Source organism: Arvicanthis niloticus, chromosome 9 (genome assembly GCF_011762505.2).
Source record: "Arvicanthis niloticus isolate mArvNil1 chromosome 9, mArvNil1.pat.X, whole genome shotgun sequence".
Classification (NCBI taxonomy): domain Eukaryota; kingdom Metazoa; phylum Chordata; class Mammalia; order Rodentia; family Muridae; genus Arvicanthis; species Arvicanthis niloticus.
In genome coordinates this window covers 70340568-70357040 of record NC_047666.1, presented here as the reverse complement: position 1 = coordinate 70357040, position 16473 = coordinate 70340568, and the positions used below count along the sequence as shown (strand labels likewise).

The 16473-nt window shown below is 36.3% G+C and overlaps 1 long non-coding RNA gene and 1 pseudogene across 1 annotated transcript; one reads left to right on the top strand and one right to left on the bottom strand.

Moving 5' to 3' along the window:
• The first annotated feature begins 471 nt into the window (after positions 1 to 471).
• LOC143443427 (uncharacterized) lies at positions 472 to 3363 on the top strand. The gene is made up of 3 exons (XR_013112384.1): positions 472 to 577; positions 1663 to 2078; positions 3260 to 3363. It is a non-coding gene; the product is annotated as an uncharacterized LOC143443427 (long non-coding RNA).
• Positions 3364 to 4869: 1506 nt separating this feature from the next.
• LOC117715830 (cytochrome c oxidase subunit 7A2-like, mitochondrial pseudogene) lies at positions 4870 to 5210 on the bottom strand (annotated as a pseudogene).
• Positions 5211 to 16473: the final 11263 nt, after the last annotated feature.

Here is a 16473-nt window from a genome sequence, read left to right as displayed (position 1 = left end):
TCCCACATAGCTTGTTTTGCTGTTTAGTGACCTCAGCTGTATGGTGCATGTGGTAAAGTGTTTTCACCTGTGTTCTCCTGCTTGTGTATAAAAATACCTTAGAATTCCCTTCGAAAAGAAACTCAATAGGAGAGACTCAATAAAAGAGACTTGATATGAGACTTGAGACTTGGTATGAGACTTGATCAGACTTTCTGTCTTGTCTCCATTCTTCGTGTCTCTTGCCCCAAGAGCCCCACTCTCTCTCTTGACCAGAGCACTTAGCCCCAAATCATTGAGGCAAAGCATTGAGGCAGAGTAAAGGCCACAACACATTAGGATTTGCTCCTGTAGATAAGGAACATTGACAATCTTCCACACCACACCCTGCTGGGCTGCAGTCCAATAAGAAATAGTGGAAGAAGGTCACCCAGTGGATCCTCAAAGATACCATTGTTTGTCATTCTTTTATAAAGAGTATGGCTGTGCATGTCTCAGCACACATTTGGGAGAAAGTCCAGAGCCTCCTCCAAGATGCTTGTGGTTCTGCTCACAGCAGCCTTGCTGGCCTTGAGCTCAGCTCAGAGCACAAATGAAGGTACCAAAGATTACAGGGTGGGATCTGGAGACATTCAAGGAAAAGAAAGGAAAAAGGAGAGGAGAAATGACAGACATGGGTGAGAAGGAAGATAGGCCCATAGGATTTCTGTAATAAAGGTTAGAATAGTTATGTCTTCAGCAGTCTACATGATCTTTTTACTTAATATTCCACCTGAAATCCACAAAATTCTATATGAAAGACTACAATGGCCTATTTTGTGTTCAGTACTGTGCTCAGTAGTACAGAATGAAACATAAAAAACAGAAAGATTTGTGAACAGATTCTCATAGTCAGAGAGAATACTGGGTGCAGCCAGCTTAGTGGCTGTTTGGGTAGCTTAGTGCATAGTGGGTGTCAGAAATTTGTTATGGAACAATACATCAGGGTTAATTCATAGCATAGAAATATCCATGGTTTCCTTTTCCCTTTGTGGTCCTGTATATGATTATAGATCATCAAGAACAAGAAGGAGAAACACTAGGATATTCTTGTTTCCTCTATCCCTCTCATGTTACTAGATAATTGTCTTTAATTAATGGAAACACAGGAGCAAATTGTTTCTGGGCATTTAGTATATTTGTTGGACAATATTATCAGTCTTTTTCAGTATTGAAGTTTAACGTTTACTGAACGTCCAAATTATATTTTATTCTAGAGATGGCAAACTCTAATTAAAGCCATTCGCACAAGTAGAGAATTTACAATGTGCCCTGAAGTACAATTTGCAACCCTCTTGATGTTAGTATTGTTTTCTTTCCATTATTATATTATATTTTGGAAATACGTATGTGATAAATAAGTGACAATACCTTCGTGTTTGCCAGCTGTACTTGAACGTACTTGTATCAGGATTAAAATATATATATATATATATATATATATATATATATATATATATATATAAACCCTCTGTATTTTTGAAATGTGTAATCAGGAAGAGAAGATGAGCATGTCTGGGAGAAGAAGTTAGCAGTTGGCAGAGAGGTTCTGAGAGAAAGTATTCTGTAATCAGGTCAGGGAAAGAAAACAAGAGGAAAGTGTTTTTATCAATGTGTTCATATCTTCTGGTCCTTTCTATGCAGATTCTGTGCAAGAAACCCAGGGTGCAGATACAGATCCCTCTTCTGGTGAAGCAAGTTCAGGGAGTGCTCAAGAGGGTGAATCAGCACCATCAGCAAATGAAGAATTTTCTGCCAATTCTGGGAATGGAGAGGAACAGCCACCACAGGAACCACTACAAGTAGAGAGTGAAGAGTCTTCTGACACTACTAGAAATGATGTGGAAAATCAACCTGGGGAAGGAAATGTAGAACCAGTTCAAAATGAACCTCTTCCTCCTCCTGAAAACCCACAACAAGGGCATCCAGCACAGAATCCCTCTCCCCGTAAGCCTCTACATAACAGAGGCAGAAAACTTTTCCTTGGAGGAAAACAAAAAAATGTACCAGGTCGTCCAATAAACCCCAGATTGTATCCAGCAAGGGCCTGAATAAATTAGGTAAGATGAATGAGTCAGATTTAATAAATATAATGACCTTTAGTCCATATTTGCAAATCTTAGTGTCACAATGAGCTAACTGGCAGCATATGGACACAGCATTATCCTCGGCCTCATTTCAAATCTCAGCATTCAGACAGTACAAGGTGACTCATCCTTGAGGGTCTAAGATGACCTTGTACAAGTGTACCATAGCTCCATAGCTCCTTACTGCTCAATGCTCCTTTATATTTTTATTTATTTTATCCATTTATTTTGAAACAACAATTAACCTTTGAGTTGATGTGGTTTATAGAAGTACAGAAGCAACCTCCCTTTGGTCTCATTTTCTTTGAATTAATCATCACTGACCTCTCATCTTATGTGTGTACAATCTGCCCTCCTCACACAGGGATGTTAAGATCTGTTGTCTCCTAGTGATACCTTACAGACACCTCAAACCTTGATCAGAATTTCAATATATTTTTCTAAATTTATGCATCCCCATGTTGGTCAGGAGTATATATGGCTGAATATCATAATTATATATTATACTATGTTCTCATTTTTTCTCAAAACTATTACTTTTAATCATTTGGCAAAACCATCAGAAATATGAGTATGGGAATGTGGGTATGTGTTATATAAAATTAAGATTTACATGAATAATATTCTATGCAGACCTTTAGGTTACTCATTACTAAACCACACTTCTTAGAAAACTTCATTTCTTTATAAGTCTGCAGATCTCCCACAGCATGGTTTGCTAGGTTTTATTTTCCTGTTTGTGTACTCAGGACTTTTAGTTGTACATTATTAAATTTCATGATCTGTCATGATCTGTTTACAGCCTGTTCTGTTAATAAATACTTAGGTTAATTTAAGTTGTTAAATAACTCAAGACATATAGCATGGAAGAACTTTTGAAATACAACCTGAATCTTTTAAAATCAGAAATAATGAATGAACAATGTAAGCTACTCATTTACATTCATCTTTTAAGAAATAGCTTATTTCCATTGTCTTCTCAGAGCCTGATATGAGTAAACCTGAGTAAATGGGGAAGGAATGAAGAATAGGAGATGGAGGAAGAAGAGGATGTGGCCTCCCACCCCTCTCACTTTAGGGAGACCAATAGCAGTTAAAGAATTCCAGCATGTCCTAATTTTCAATAACTTTTCCTTTTTTCTTTTTTGTTTCAGAAAGTACCTGAGAAAATTATGTCCTCCAGACATAGGTCTATGAATCACTGTTGATTGTCTATACCATTTCAATAAAAATTTCAGCATGCAATTTCTGAGTGGTGGTTGTATTTTTTAGAAAGAGAGGGGAGGGAATTGGAGAGTTGTGTCAACAACCAAACAACACCTAGAAAAACACATTATGAAAACTTTTAAATATTTCCATCTTATTTTCTCACAACAAAGATAGCATATGAAAGCACTTTATGGCCCTGTACCCAGAAGTTTCTTCCTTGTAGATGCAGTACAAATTTATATTGTAATATATAATTTTAAGCGCTCTTGTTGAATTTTTTTTCCCAGTTGAAAGGAAACTGGGAGATGTTTTGATGGAGTGGAAAACCTGGGCATTTATAACATTTCTTAGTTCTTGTGTGTACTTTTCAATTCCCATGTTGTATTTTCTGCTTCACTTTTTTTTTGGGGGGGGAACTGATGTGTTTCACTTTTCTTAATATTACTAAAAATCTAGTCAGTATACAATTATCCAACTATTCATAAATAATAGACGTGTTATTTTAAACTTAGTTCTATTGATGTGAATCTGAATAAATTGTAATTTCATTCTAGGTTTTATGTACCAGGACTCTCTTCATCTCTGTCTTACCTGCAATAAATGCATTTAAAAGTGAGAAAAATTCCTGACCATTTGTCTAGAAGGATTTTTTTACAGCTAACCTTTTTCTGATGCCATGTTGTGGTATAGGTTGATTTCTTTTGGTGATGATATGATTTTTTAAAGATTTATTTATTTTATATATATGAGTAAACTGGAAGAGGGTATCACATCCCTTTACAGATGGTTTGTAAGCTTTCATGTGTTGCTGAGATTTGAACTCAGGACCTCTGGAAGACCAGTCAGTGCTCTTAAACACTTAGCCATTTGTCCAGCATGATCAATTTTGTTTTCTTTTTTAATATATCTATTCCACAGTCAAGTCAATTATAACTTAAAGCCATAGCATTATTAAAGGGCAATTCCTGGTACAGCTGTCTGAGTGCAACACTGACAGGTGTTCTTTCCCATGATGGAAGAAATACATATTTCCCTAAGATCTGGGTGAGGTGAATAACCCTTTGAAACAAACTGCCCAATAAACAGAGGCAGGCTGCAAGTAATTATCTATTAACATTTTTCTGCAAGGTAGAGCATCCCCCCAGGTGCCTAACAAGGCCTCATTTCACCTGCCTGTCCTCTGGCTTTTGTCTTCCTCAATCACACCTACAACCAAAAAGGCTTTTTTGCTTCCTGCTTAGAAACTGCCTGTGTCCTGGAGACCCTGAGAACTGCCTGCCATGAGAAACCTTTATCCATAATCTCCAGGAAAATCAGGAGAAGAAGCACAGCTCAGTGATGGCTCAGTGTCATTTCCTTAAACAATAGTTTTAACTATCAAACAATCTCTGACATAAGACAGACCATCTGCATGCCATTAACAAACCAAAACGGTGTATTCTTATGTTTTCCTTAGTTTGCAAAATGCTAAGTAGACTATCCAAGTGGAAAAACATGAAACTTCAGAATTCAAAGGGTTTGTGCCAAAAAGTGAATCAGTCCTCCACAGGCAAATTTATTTGTTTTTGGTCTGGGAGCCTTTGTAGATGGATCAGGCAGTAGATGGTCCCTCCAACTGTCAGAGCAATGGTGATCCTGTTAAACCATTTGTTCTGGAAGGCCTTGTTTCAGTTGGATGGGCAAATCGTTGGCCTTCTGGAAGAACTTCTGCAGCTCTGGAACTTTGTTCTTTCCAGCAAAATCATATGCTGTGACATTTGAGGTCAATTTGTATGGTGTGGCTAATTTGATAGGCCGTGTTTCCCTGGAAACCTACTTTAACACCTGCAGAGTATAGACTTCCGAAGCCCATGCCCTAGCCAACTTCTGCTTGAAACTGCTAAACATGTAGTACATGTTGGCTAGGGACTGCTTTCCACCTATGCTGCCTGTTCGGGCTGCCCTAGAAAAGGGCAAAATTATTTTTCATTATTTGCATTTATAATAGGGCCAATGGATCCCAGGCAGTTCTTAAGCTTAAGGTCAAACTATATTCAACTATCAACTTCATCCTTTTATTACTTTTTATTTACTTTTTAAAAAATAAAATACATCCAGACAACAGGCTCCACTTTGTCTTCTTTTTCCAGTTTTCTACTCCCAACCAACCGAACTAGAACTCATTTTCTTCTAGAGTCACTACTTACCCCATTTTTATGCAGAAAAGTATAGAGCTTCCAGTGATATCAACCAAACATGGGACAGCAGGTTGCAATGAGAGTAGGACTAAACTCTAATATCAAGGTTGAATGGGGTAACCCAGTAGGAAGAAAATAATCTCATAGCAGGCAAATAGAGTCAGGAAATGTTTCTATGGACTATTAGAAGTATTATAAAACCTACAAAAAACACTTCAGTATGTATACTGAAGGCTTATTGCAGACAACTGCTGTGTCTGATATTATTGCATCAGTGTCTGTGAGTCTCTATGAGCACTGGTTTGTTGATTCTGTTGGCCATATTCTTCTGCTGTCCTTGAGCCTCCTGCCTACTTCAATCCTTCTTTTGAATCTTCTGATGGATTGTGTGATTTAAGAATAATGTGTAGTAGTGTGTCTCTATATTTGCTTACATCTTTTCCTCGTTAAAGCTTCTCTCGTGGCTAGTATGCTAGGGCCCTGTCTCTGAGTATAGCAGAAAATTATTAGAAATCATTTCATTCTTTCTTTCTTTCTTTTTTTTTTTTTTTTGCCATTATCACTTTGTTCTATCATAGGTCTTTAGGCTACTTAGCATCTTGTTGCTGGGCCAGCAGGCATTGACAGGCATAGGTTCTCACTAGTAGTATGGGTTATATATTGGATTAGTCACTGGTTGGCTATTCCACAACATCTGTGCCACTTTTATTTTGGCATATTTGCATGCAGGACAAATTCTAGGTTCACATTTTTTGTGGCTACATTATAGGGTCGCATTCTCTATACTGCAGTGTTTGACTAATTACAGAAAATTGCCAGTTCAAGGTTTCCCTTACTTTTCCCCCATTACTTGCAGTCTTCACTGACGTCATCCTTGTAGATTACAGGAAGTTTCCATTGCTCTATGTTTCTGCCTCACATCTGCTAAGATTCTCAGTTCCTGTGTTCTCTCCCAGGACGTTCTCACTTCATTCATCTTTGCCTACCTCATCCTTACATTTCTCATCTCCACCTGCCTTCAGGTAGCCTGCATAACCATTTTTTTCTTTTTTCAGGATGATCCATGTTTCTCCTTGACCATTGCTTACCACTCAGCCTCTCTGAGGTCTGCACCCATACTTTATTGGGTTCTTGATTGTTGCTTACAATTCTACCAAGTTTAATATCACAGTTGTTTTATAAGTTTTCTTTTAGGGGTTAAGTCTGTCTTCTTACTGCTTGTCTGTCTTATTAAAAGATGGAATACATATGGGACATGTTCTGACCTTCTGAAAACAGCGCTTTTATGAGACATTGCCCCATCATAACTGTGGACATGAGCAGGGGTAGGCCTTCAGCAGGCAGCAACAAATTAAGCCCTGGTGAGAAGTAATTTGTAGAGGAATTGAAAGCAACCATACAATTAAATTTCACTGAGAAATGTTATTCTTAGAAGAGAGGGATAAGTATAGATGAGGCAGTGCAAACACAATACATTATACTCCTACATCACAAGAGGTCTTTTGCCATCATTTCCCAAGCACCAAAAATCAGATACGGTACAATTCAGAGGTTTTAGGACAAAAGGTCCTATTTCCACAAGTACTCAAATGAAGAGAAAATCCAATGCAATCAGTTCCTGTAACTAGTTTCACATCTTCTCAGAACTAAGGAATCTTATTTTGCTTTTGTTCATTGTTGCTGCTGCTGTTTTTGATGCTGTTTGAATGAGGATCTTACTACATAGTCATCATTATCCTGTAAGTCCTTAGGAAGAGAGAAAACTGTGACCATAGTGAGTATTGTGATTTAGGGCAAGCACCACTAAGCCTAGCGTGCCCTTCTTTCTTATTCTCTCTTTATCTTTCCCTCCTCTCTCTCTCCCTCCTTCCTGGTCACTTATTTCCTTTGTAATTTTATATAAGGAAAGAAGGTTCATTCCATACAGAACTACTTTTAGACTTGTATGGCTCTCCCCTTATAAAACATTGGCTCTTTTATAATGGATTTCTAATTCTAGTTTCAGTGCCAATTTCTTTTTTCAGCCAAGTTCAACTTTTGGTATATGTTGGAATTAATTCTTTCTTCTATGGTGATTTACATTTCTATGAAATCATGCATCTTTCCCTTTGTTTATAATTTCAGTTTCATGTCATACTTGACATCATCCTGTAACTAAACATTCATTTGGATTCCTATGTTCAAACATTGAATGGTAAGAAACTCATCCTGATTAAAACAATATTAAATGCTGTTATGTTTTACTGGTATTGGAGGCTACTTAATTTTAGCCATTGATATAGTTTGTATTAAGAAATTTCAAGGAAGCATACATGTATATCTTCATGACTCAATTCCAGCTTCTTACTTTCCCTCCAAATATTAAAAAAGAGTAATTCTATGTTTTCATGAGAAAAAGAGGTTTCAGTTGGGCAACATGTGTAACTGAAGGTAAAATCATGAGTTTCCATGAGTTAAATATGTAAAACAATACTATAATGCAGTGATTGGTTGTAAAGTTAATACCACTGCTTCAAAGAATGTCACTCTCAAGTACATCTTATTTTTTGATTATTTAGAATCATGTCCTAAATCAGACTAATGAACTAGACAGCCAACATAGAAACCCTTGACATTTTTCTGTGAACCTATACATTTCCTTTGTTATATTCTCAGTTTCACTTTTTGAATCCAATGTTTCTATCTTTTTTTCATGCTCTGAATCCAAACTACAAAAGTAAACAACTGGGAGTCAGAAATACAGTGTGGATCCATCTGTGATCATCAAGCACTGGGACCAACATTAATAAAGAATTGGTCTGAGATCCTGACTTCACAACAGCTAATAGAGAACTGAAGCTCTGAAGCTCAGAGGACTTTGCTCACTCCATCTCAAACTATCAAAGGGTATGAAGTGAGCTTTTTGCCACATGAGCACTTGAGAATCACCCCTAGGGCTTCAGAGTAAAGAGAAAGTGCTCAATGAATTATCTGAATTGATAAAAGATTTTGGAAGAGAAAAGAGATATTTTTAGTTTTTTTCCCATATATAGTTTTGATTTGTCTTGACAAACCTCCAGTTGTTACCTGGACCTCATGGTAGAAGGGAAGAATAACCCTAGCTAGTTTTCCTTCAACTTCTACCTATACACTGCAGTAGGAACAGAACCAAATAATCACAAATAGAAACATATCTATGGACACACCCACACCCCCCCACACACAAAGACACACACACACACAAACGCCAAAAGAGAGAGAAAGAGAGAGAGAGAGAGAGAGAGAGAGAGAGAGAGAGAGAGAGAGAGAGATATGTAGAAGGCTAAAAATTTAGATGTGAACTAGAATAGATAGGAAAGTGAAACACACTGTTTACCTCTTCAATGGAATGAGGTACATAGCTGCTTATCGTATAATGCCAGGAACGATATAGTGTTCCAAACTTTTGGTCTATTTATTCACTCAAATCTCTCCAAATTTATATTTTTATTTATCCCAGGTCCTTTCTCCTAAATCTCAAGCACTGCTTTTAGGCTAGAAAATCTACTCTTATGAGTGGTATCACTTGTATTTTTCAACAGCCTAAGTTACACCTATATTTACTTATGTTAAGACAGTCCTGACATCCTCAGGAACTATGATTCTATCAGTTAAAATCTCATGACCCTAATTATTAGGCACTATCTCAGAGTCAAGAATACCTGTTTGTGTGAAAGAATACAGATATACCTTGTATTGAATCTCAGTGTAAGAATGTCTTAAAATTATTGTGCAGTTGGGATTAAGTTAATTATTATCTGAACAATATTTTCAGAAGTTATGCTTTGTTTAATTGTGGTTTAAAACATGATCAGGACCAGACTCTAGAAGTCTTTGTCCAGCAGTGGGTAGATTAAAATCAGAGTGATCAGTTTCATTATTACCTACTCAAACCAAAGAGGAGAGCTACATCCATGGAAACAACTTATATACCAGAAAATACAAGAGAAGAGGTACCCCTAGCAACACACACATTAACCAACATAGAAGAAAAAATAAAAATCTCCAGTTATTAATCTCTCTCAACCTCAGTGAATTGAATTTACCAATAAAAAGACCAAGGCTAACAAATTGGATGTGAAAACAAGATTCTTTATTGTGCTTCATTCAAGAAACACACATTAGCAATAAACATAGATATTACCTCAGGAAAAAATGGCAACAAGTTTTCCAAGAAAAAAGACCCAAGAAGCAAGCTGTAGTAGTCATTCTAATATTTAATAAAATACTACATGTTTCATCCAGAAATAGTGAATAGGGTAACTCTGTACAATGGATCCTGATATATTTCTTCCTGTAAGAAAATGACATTCCTTATGTGACACTCTGCCTCTGATGGAAGTATGATAGGAATTTAGCTTTTTTATATTTCCTGCATCCTGTTTAGGACCTGACTTGTTGGAACTACAGTGTAATTTGTTTATCAAGATAATTACACAGTAGGTCTTCATTTATTAGCCTTGCCATTTCTCATGAAACCTGGCAGCGTAGCAGAATCTCTGTAGGAATGAATCTGTTACCCTCACTGATTTGTTCCTTCTTTTATATAGTTTCAAATGTATATTAATAGCAAAATTTCTTGATGCATGAAGAGAATACAACTTTTCTTACCCTTGTCTGGTGAACTCAAAAGCCAGTTATTCTTCAGTTACTTCCCTTCAATCTGCTTCGCTCTCAGCAGTATGGTCTTCATTGCCACAATCACAGTCACAAATATCATATCAAATTCTTATACCACCATCTGTTCTATGAGTTGAATCAGGAACTGAAGAGTAGGACTACATGTATCTTGGAGGAGCCACTGGATTTTCTCTGCAGTATATGCTAGAGAGTACAAGAAATCCCCCTTAATAAGTGGAGGAAAGAGTGGAGGCCTAGCATCTCCATTGATCATATATCTGACACAGAAGAATGTCTTAAGCATCTCATTTCTCTTTTAGATATGGGCCTATATTACACAGTATGGCAGAGGTATACAGTGTGTCATTTCTACTGCACAAGGTACACTATCTATATTACTGAATAATGTTACCTGTATAATATTGCTAAAGGAACACTTTCCAAATAATTTGCACAAATATAAAAATGTAAAGGGTATCACTGTGAAAATACCTGTAATGTTTTTATAACCATGAAATTATTAATAACTGCATTTTAATATGTAATCAGAGATAGAATTGTTTGCATATTTGTGTCCCAAAAAATGATGCAATAGACTTAGAGTGATGTATTAAATGACTCTCTTTCAGTATCAAAAAGTAAACTTCCTAAACAATTTCAAAACTATAGCCTGTTAGCCACCAACAATGATGTACACATCATTCCATGTGTGATAGAAGTTAATTTTCCTTTACAAAAGTGAATTTCTGCTCAATTACTAATTCTTTAGAATACCCATAAACAATCATACAAGGCTCACTTGTAGTCTACCCAGATCAATTAAACTTAGTTGACATCTCTTAATTGCTAAGATTTTTCATCCCTCTCTATTTGTTTGTAATTAACACATTAAGTGAGAACAAAACTTGTGACCATTTTTCGTGAAGAATTTCTTACATTTTACCTTCTGCTGATATCATGTGTGGTATCAGCTGATATTTATTTGTGTGATGATAGGACATTTATCAGTTGCATTTGAAATAGTGTTTCATGGAGCCTAGGTGTGCTTTAAGCTTACTATGTAAGTGTAGAAAATCTTCAACATTTTTCTTTTCCTTATAATTATCTCATATAGTAATCTGGGCTACAGGGTCCCCTTCTTCCCTCATCCACTTGCCCCTACATCCATTTTCCACAAGAACCATGGTTCCTCTGTTTTCCTTTAGTAAAAAGCAGGCTATGAAGAGATATCAAGAGAAAAATCAGAACAGGATTCAATAAATCTAGGCATAAACACTGATATCAAGTCTAGACTAGGCAATCTAGTAGGAGGAAAAGGGTCCCATGAACAGGAAAATAAATCAGTAGCACAACTGCTCCCATTCTTAGGAGTCTAGGGAGCATCCTACTTTAAACAATGTCAGCTTTTCTGTTGTGGGCCTAGCTAATACTCATGCAGGCTCCAGATTGCTGTTTCAGTGTCAGTGAGCCTCTATAAGTCATGCTAACTAAGATAATTCTGGGGGCCTGGAACTCAGGATGTCCTTAATCTCCCTCTATAACCTAAAATCCTTCTCCAATTTTCTAGGGGCTGCTAGAGCTCTGTCTAATTTTAGAAATCTGAGTCACCCAGTTCTGGTTCTTTGTCATATAGGCAATGTCAGCCATTTGCACCTGTCCTATCACTTGGAGACTAGACTGTTTGCATGAGATGTTCAGTTAAGACAATATATCCTCTATTGTTTCAAGATGTCACTTGGAGACTAGACTGTTTGCATAAGATGTTCATTTAAGATTACATATCCTCCATTGTTTCAAAGGTCCTAGGATGTTTCCATTGCAATGGGATTCTGCATTGTCTTCTAAACCATCAGTTATTCCAGTACTCTCTCTCTTTCTACCCCTCCCTCTTTAACCAATCCTTTCATTTCTCATCCCTGCTTGTCCCCTGTACATGGAAACCTTTGTAATCCTCCTGTCTTTACTTCCCCAGTGCTTGAATGACATCTGTTGTCTTCTTGTAGTGCTTGGCCATGAACCTTATGTTTCATGTATCACATGACCAGGCTGTGGTATTCTGATTGTTAAGCTGTTTGTCCACATGTGTTAAGTTTCCAGTTCACATATAACTGGGCAATGTGAGAACACTTGCACCACATGAGTGTCAGGAAAAGAAAACGAAATAGCAGCAGCAACAAAAAATCAAGACCTCTGGAGACCAACTCCCCTCAGACACTGTTGAACATGGTCCTTGATAGCAACATTTACATTTTACTGTCAATGAAAATTATTTTGATTCTTCTTAGTTTCTCAAAAGACAGAATACAGTTCTTAGTCAAAGATACTACTTGGGAAGGAAACTGGAGATGTTTGATGTTGACTAAGAGAACATGTGTGATCTTCTGGTTAGAAATTATATAGATAGAAGAACCAAAGGAGAGATCCAGGCTGGCTTTCTCATGTAATATGAATGACCTTGGATGTGGCAGTAGTCAGTTAAACACCACAATCCATTGTTTCCTGGTTCTTAAAAGAGAGCATTTGAGTCTGCCACGTATCACTGAGCTCAAGTACTTTCCAGTTTTTTCCACTCTCAGGGATGAGTGAAGTGTTTAATGAATCATGAAATAAAATATGAACTATGAACTCATTGGAGGTAAGTAATAATAATAGAATCTAGAGGAATAAAAGCCCTCTGTCAAGTGGCTTGTAAATGAATTCAAACACGATATGTTTTCATGATGATATTAATTTCTACTCTTCACACCCATAGTTTTCTTTATATTAGTTTCCCATAGTTCCACAAAACAAACAAAACAACAATAAAAAGAAAAAAAACAAGAAAAATGAATGAAGAAACCAGTGAATGCCACAGATTAGATGGATAAAAGCAGAGTTTCTTTTTCATAGTGTTGTAGCCTCCAACGTCAGGATTGCTTAGTCAGAAACTTCTGATAATTCCAAGGCCTCTGTGTTTAGAGTATAGAGTGGTTTTTTTTCTTGACATTTTCATCTATGCATATGCTTCCAATATTCTGTCTATGTTCAAATGTCTGTGTCCAAAAAGACCATTCAGAATAGGTTATGGTTCCCCTAAAATGCTGAATTTTATTACATTCCCAAAACTGTATACCAAAAATAGTAAAGATTTGGGTGTGGTTCAGATCATTCCAATGTTTCCATCTTGTATCCCTTAATCAGAATTATTTTTATCCAGTTATAAAACTCATTTAATGCTATTTATAGCTGTATATCACAGGTATAGTCTCCTTAGAAGTTAACTGTGTTTGCACTTAACATATATCAAAAATATAGATGCTACTCCATGTATCAAATCATTACACTCCTGTGTGGTTGGAAACTGAAGTGACGGTTACTGGGTGAGCAGTGATAAATAGCTCAGACTTTATAGGCAGTGAGTTAATTGCACCAGGTCCTGCTGCCCCCAAAAGTAGTTTTGGTTAAATGCATTGATTAAGTATTTTGAAGATTTCAGTAAATATCTCTCTCAGAATTTAACTGCCATGTTAGGACATGGAATGCATAAAATGAATATAAATGTTCAACACCATTTTTGTTTTTTTTGTTTTGTTTTTGTTTTTTTGGTTTTGTTTTTTGAGGCAGGGTTTCTTTGTGTAGCCCTGTCTGTCCTGGAACTCACTCTGAAGACCAGGCTGGCCTTGAACTCAGCAATCCATCTGCCTCTGCCTCCCAGGTGCTGGGATTAAATGCGTGCACCACCACTGCTCTGCTCAACATAATTTTGTATATGTAAGGGCCAGTCTGGACCACATAAGAGCTTGTCTCAGAAACACAACAAACAAGAATGTAAGGAAAGATCAAACAAAAATTAATAGGAAATATTAATAATTAATAATAAAAGAGGGAATTATATTACATTCCAGTGACAATCAGGTGCCCCTATAATAAAACAGAAGTGTAAACTTCACTTATGATAGGCTAGACGCTTGTTTGCATGTGTTATAGATTGTCATTACTAATGTCAGGGGTGAGCTTCCTCTCATGTCATGAGACTCAAGCTTGGCTACTCATTTTTTTCTATTCCCTCAATTTTTTCTCCATCTTTGTGCCTGTATATCTTGTAGGCATTGCAATTATGGGTTGAGGATCTTGTAGCTGACTTGGTGTCTCAATCCTTCCATTGGAAGTCTTGACCAATTGTAGGAGAACGCTGTTTCACGTTCCATATTCTCCATTACAAAGAATTATAGCCAGGGTTACTCTCATATCTTCCTGAGAGTTACCTACAGAATGGGAAATGATCTTCAACCCCGCACCCAACAGAGGATTAAAATCTGACATACATAATTAATTGAAGAAAGTAGACATCAATACACCAGTTGAAAAATGCAATATACATCTAAACAAAATTTCTTGACAGAGGAATATCTACTGACTGAGAAGCTCTTAAAAAATAAAATAAATTATCCCCATTCTTAGTCATCAGTGAAACACCACTAAAACAGCACTCAGATTTTATTTTATAGCTGTCAGAGTGACCAAGATAAAAACTCAGGTGACATCTCATTTTGGGAAAAATGGGGAGCAAGGAAACCACTCATCTATTGTTGGTGGGAGTCCAAACTTGTGCAATGAATTGCTAACAACTTATCTGGACTATTCCTGGGCATTACAAACAAATACTTGACTATACCACAAAGACTGTTGATTAATTATTTCTTTGGAAATTTATTTATAAGATCCAGAAATTGAAATAACTCAGTCTTAAAATAGATAAGGAAAATGTTTAAATTTATGCAATGATATTTTGCTAAACTACCAAAAAGTGTGATGTCAGCTTTTCAGATTATAGATTACTTAGCAAGGTGAGAGCACTGTCATTCAGTGAGGGAATGCAGGCAATCTTCCAGAGCTCTTCTTCCCTCAGACACTGATGAACATGGCTTTGAAAGGTAACATTTACATTTTAATGTATTCTGAATTCCTGCATACAATTCTGCCAAAAAGTAGTTCTTTATATTGAATATAGTATTGTTCTGTAAGTTTTCTCTTTTTGTAGGCTTATTTCTGAATTCTCATTAGTTTCATGGATTCTTAAAAGATGGAAACACAAGGGACAGTACTGATGTCTTGAAAACCCAGCACTTTTGAAAAAGATAACCCCAGCATAGTGGTGTGTAGCCATCCTCAACAGGGCCTTCAGCAGTCAGCAGGAGATTAAGTCCTTATGAGTAGTAATTTGAAGATTTAAAAAAATTTAAAAGAGTTGATGCAATTATTTTAGGGGTGAGAATTTCAATCTGAAATTTGATGCTGAACATAAAAATGGACAGTCCAGGCAGTGCTAACACAATACATTGCAATATTTCAGCATTAAAGATTATTTGTCGTCATTTTTGAAATTCTTACATCCTGCTATAGCACAATTTGGAGTCATCAAAACAAGAGGACATTTTTCACCCAACTATGCAAATGAACAGAAGAACCAAGGCAATCAGCTCCTGAGAACACCTCCAGACCTTATCATGATGGGAGTCTCTCTCTCTCTTTCACTTATTTACTCCCTCTCTCTTCCTTCTTTCTTCTCATTTTTTCTTCCCTCCATCCATCCCTCTATTCCTCCTACCCTACCTTTGTACATTTAGGTAAGAAAAAAATGCTTCTTCCAAAGTGAACCATTTTCAGAAATAAATGCCTCTCTCCCTACATATCTATGACACTGCTACAAAACATGTTACATTAGTTTCTTCACTTCCAGTTTATTATTTTGATGACTTCACTTTTTTTGTATTGGTTACAGTAATTTCATTTCACCATGAAGATTTACATTTTCTATGATCTTTGCTTCTATATATTCCATTATAATTTCTAGTTCCACATTATATATGACAGATAGCATCCTGTCCATAGATATTTTTTATGCTTATTTTGTTCAAAATTAAATGATAACAAACACACCACAATGAATACAAGACTAAATGCTTTTAAAGTTTTGATTCTATTGGAATCTAGGTAATTATATTCGTTTAAAATCATTATTCAGTTATCTACATAAAATGTTCATTAGTGTATGTGTAACTGTGTTTCTAGGATTTTTTTTCTAGTCTGAGGAAAACAACTTGTATTTTTCTCAGAAACAGATGTTTTTATTTGTATTATGTATGTTACTTGGTAAGGGTTAGGGTTAGTGTTAAATCAGGTAAAATGTAAACTACTGTGAAGGAAATTTTATTAAGTTTAAAAGAACACCTGACAAAATTACATGTAGGCACTGGCACTGATCTTATTTCTCCTTTAAAATTTCCACTTAAAATTCCAGAGAGCAAAGCTAGAAAAACTTGGGAATATTGTCCATGAACCTACATATTAAGATTTCTTTTAAT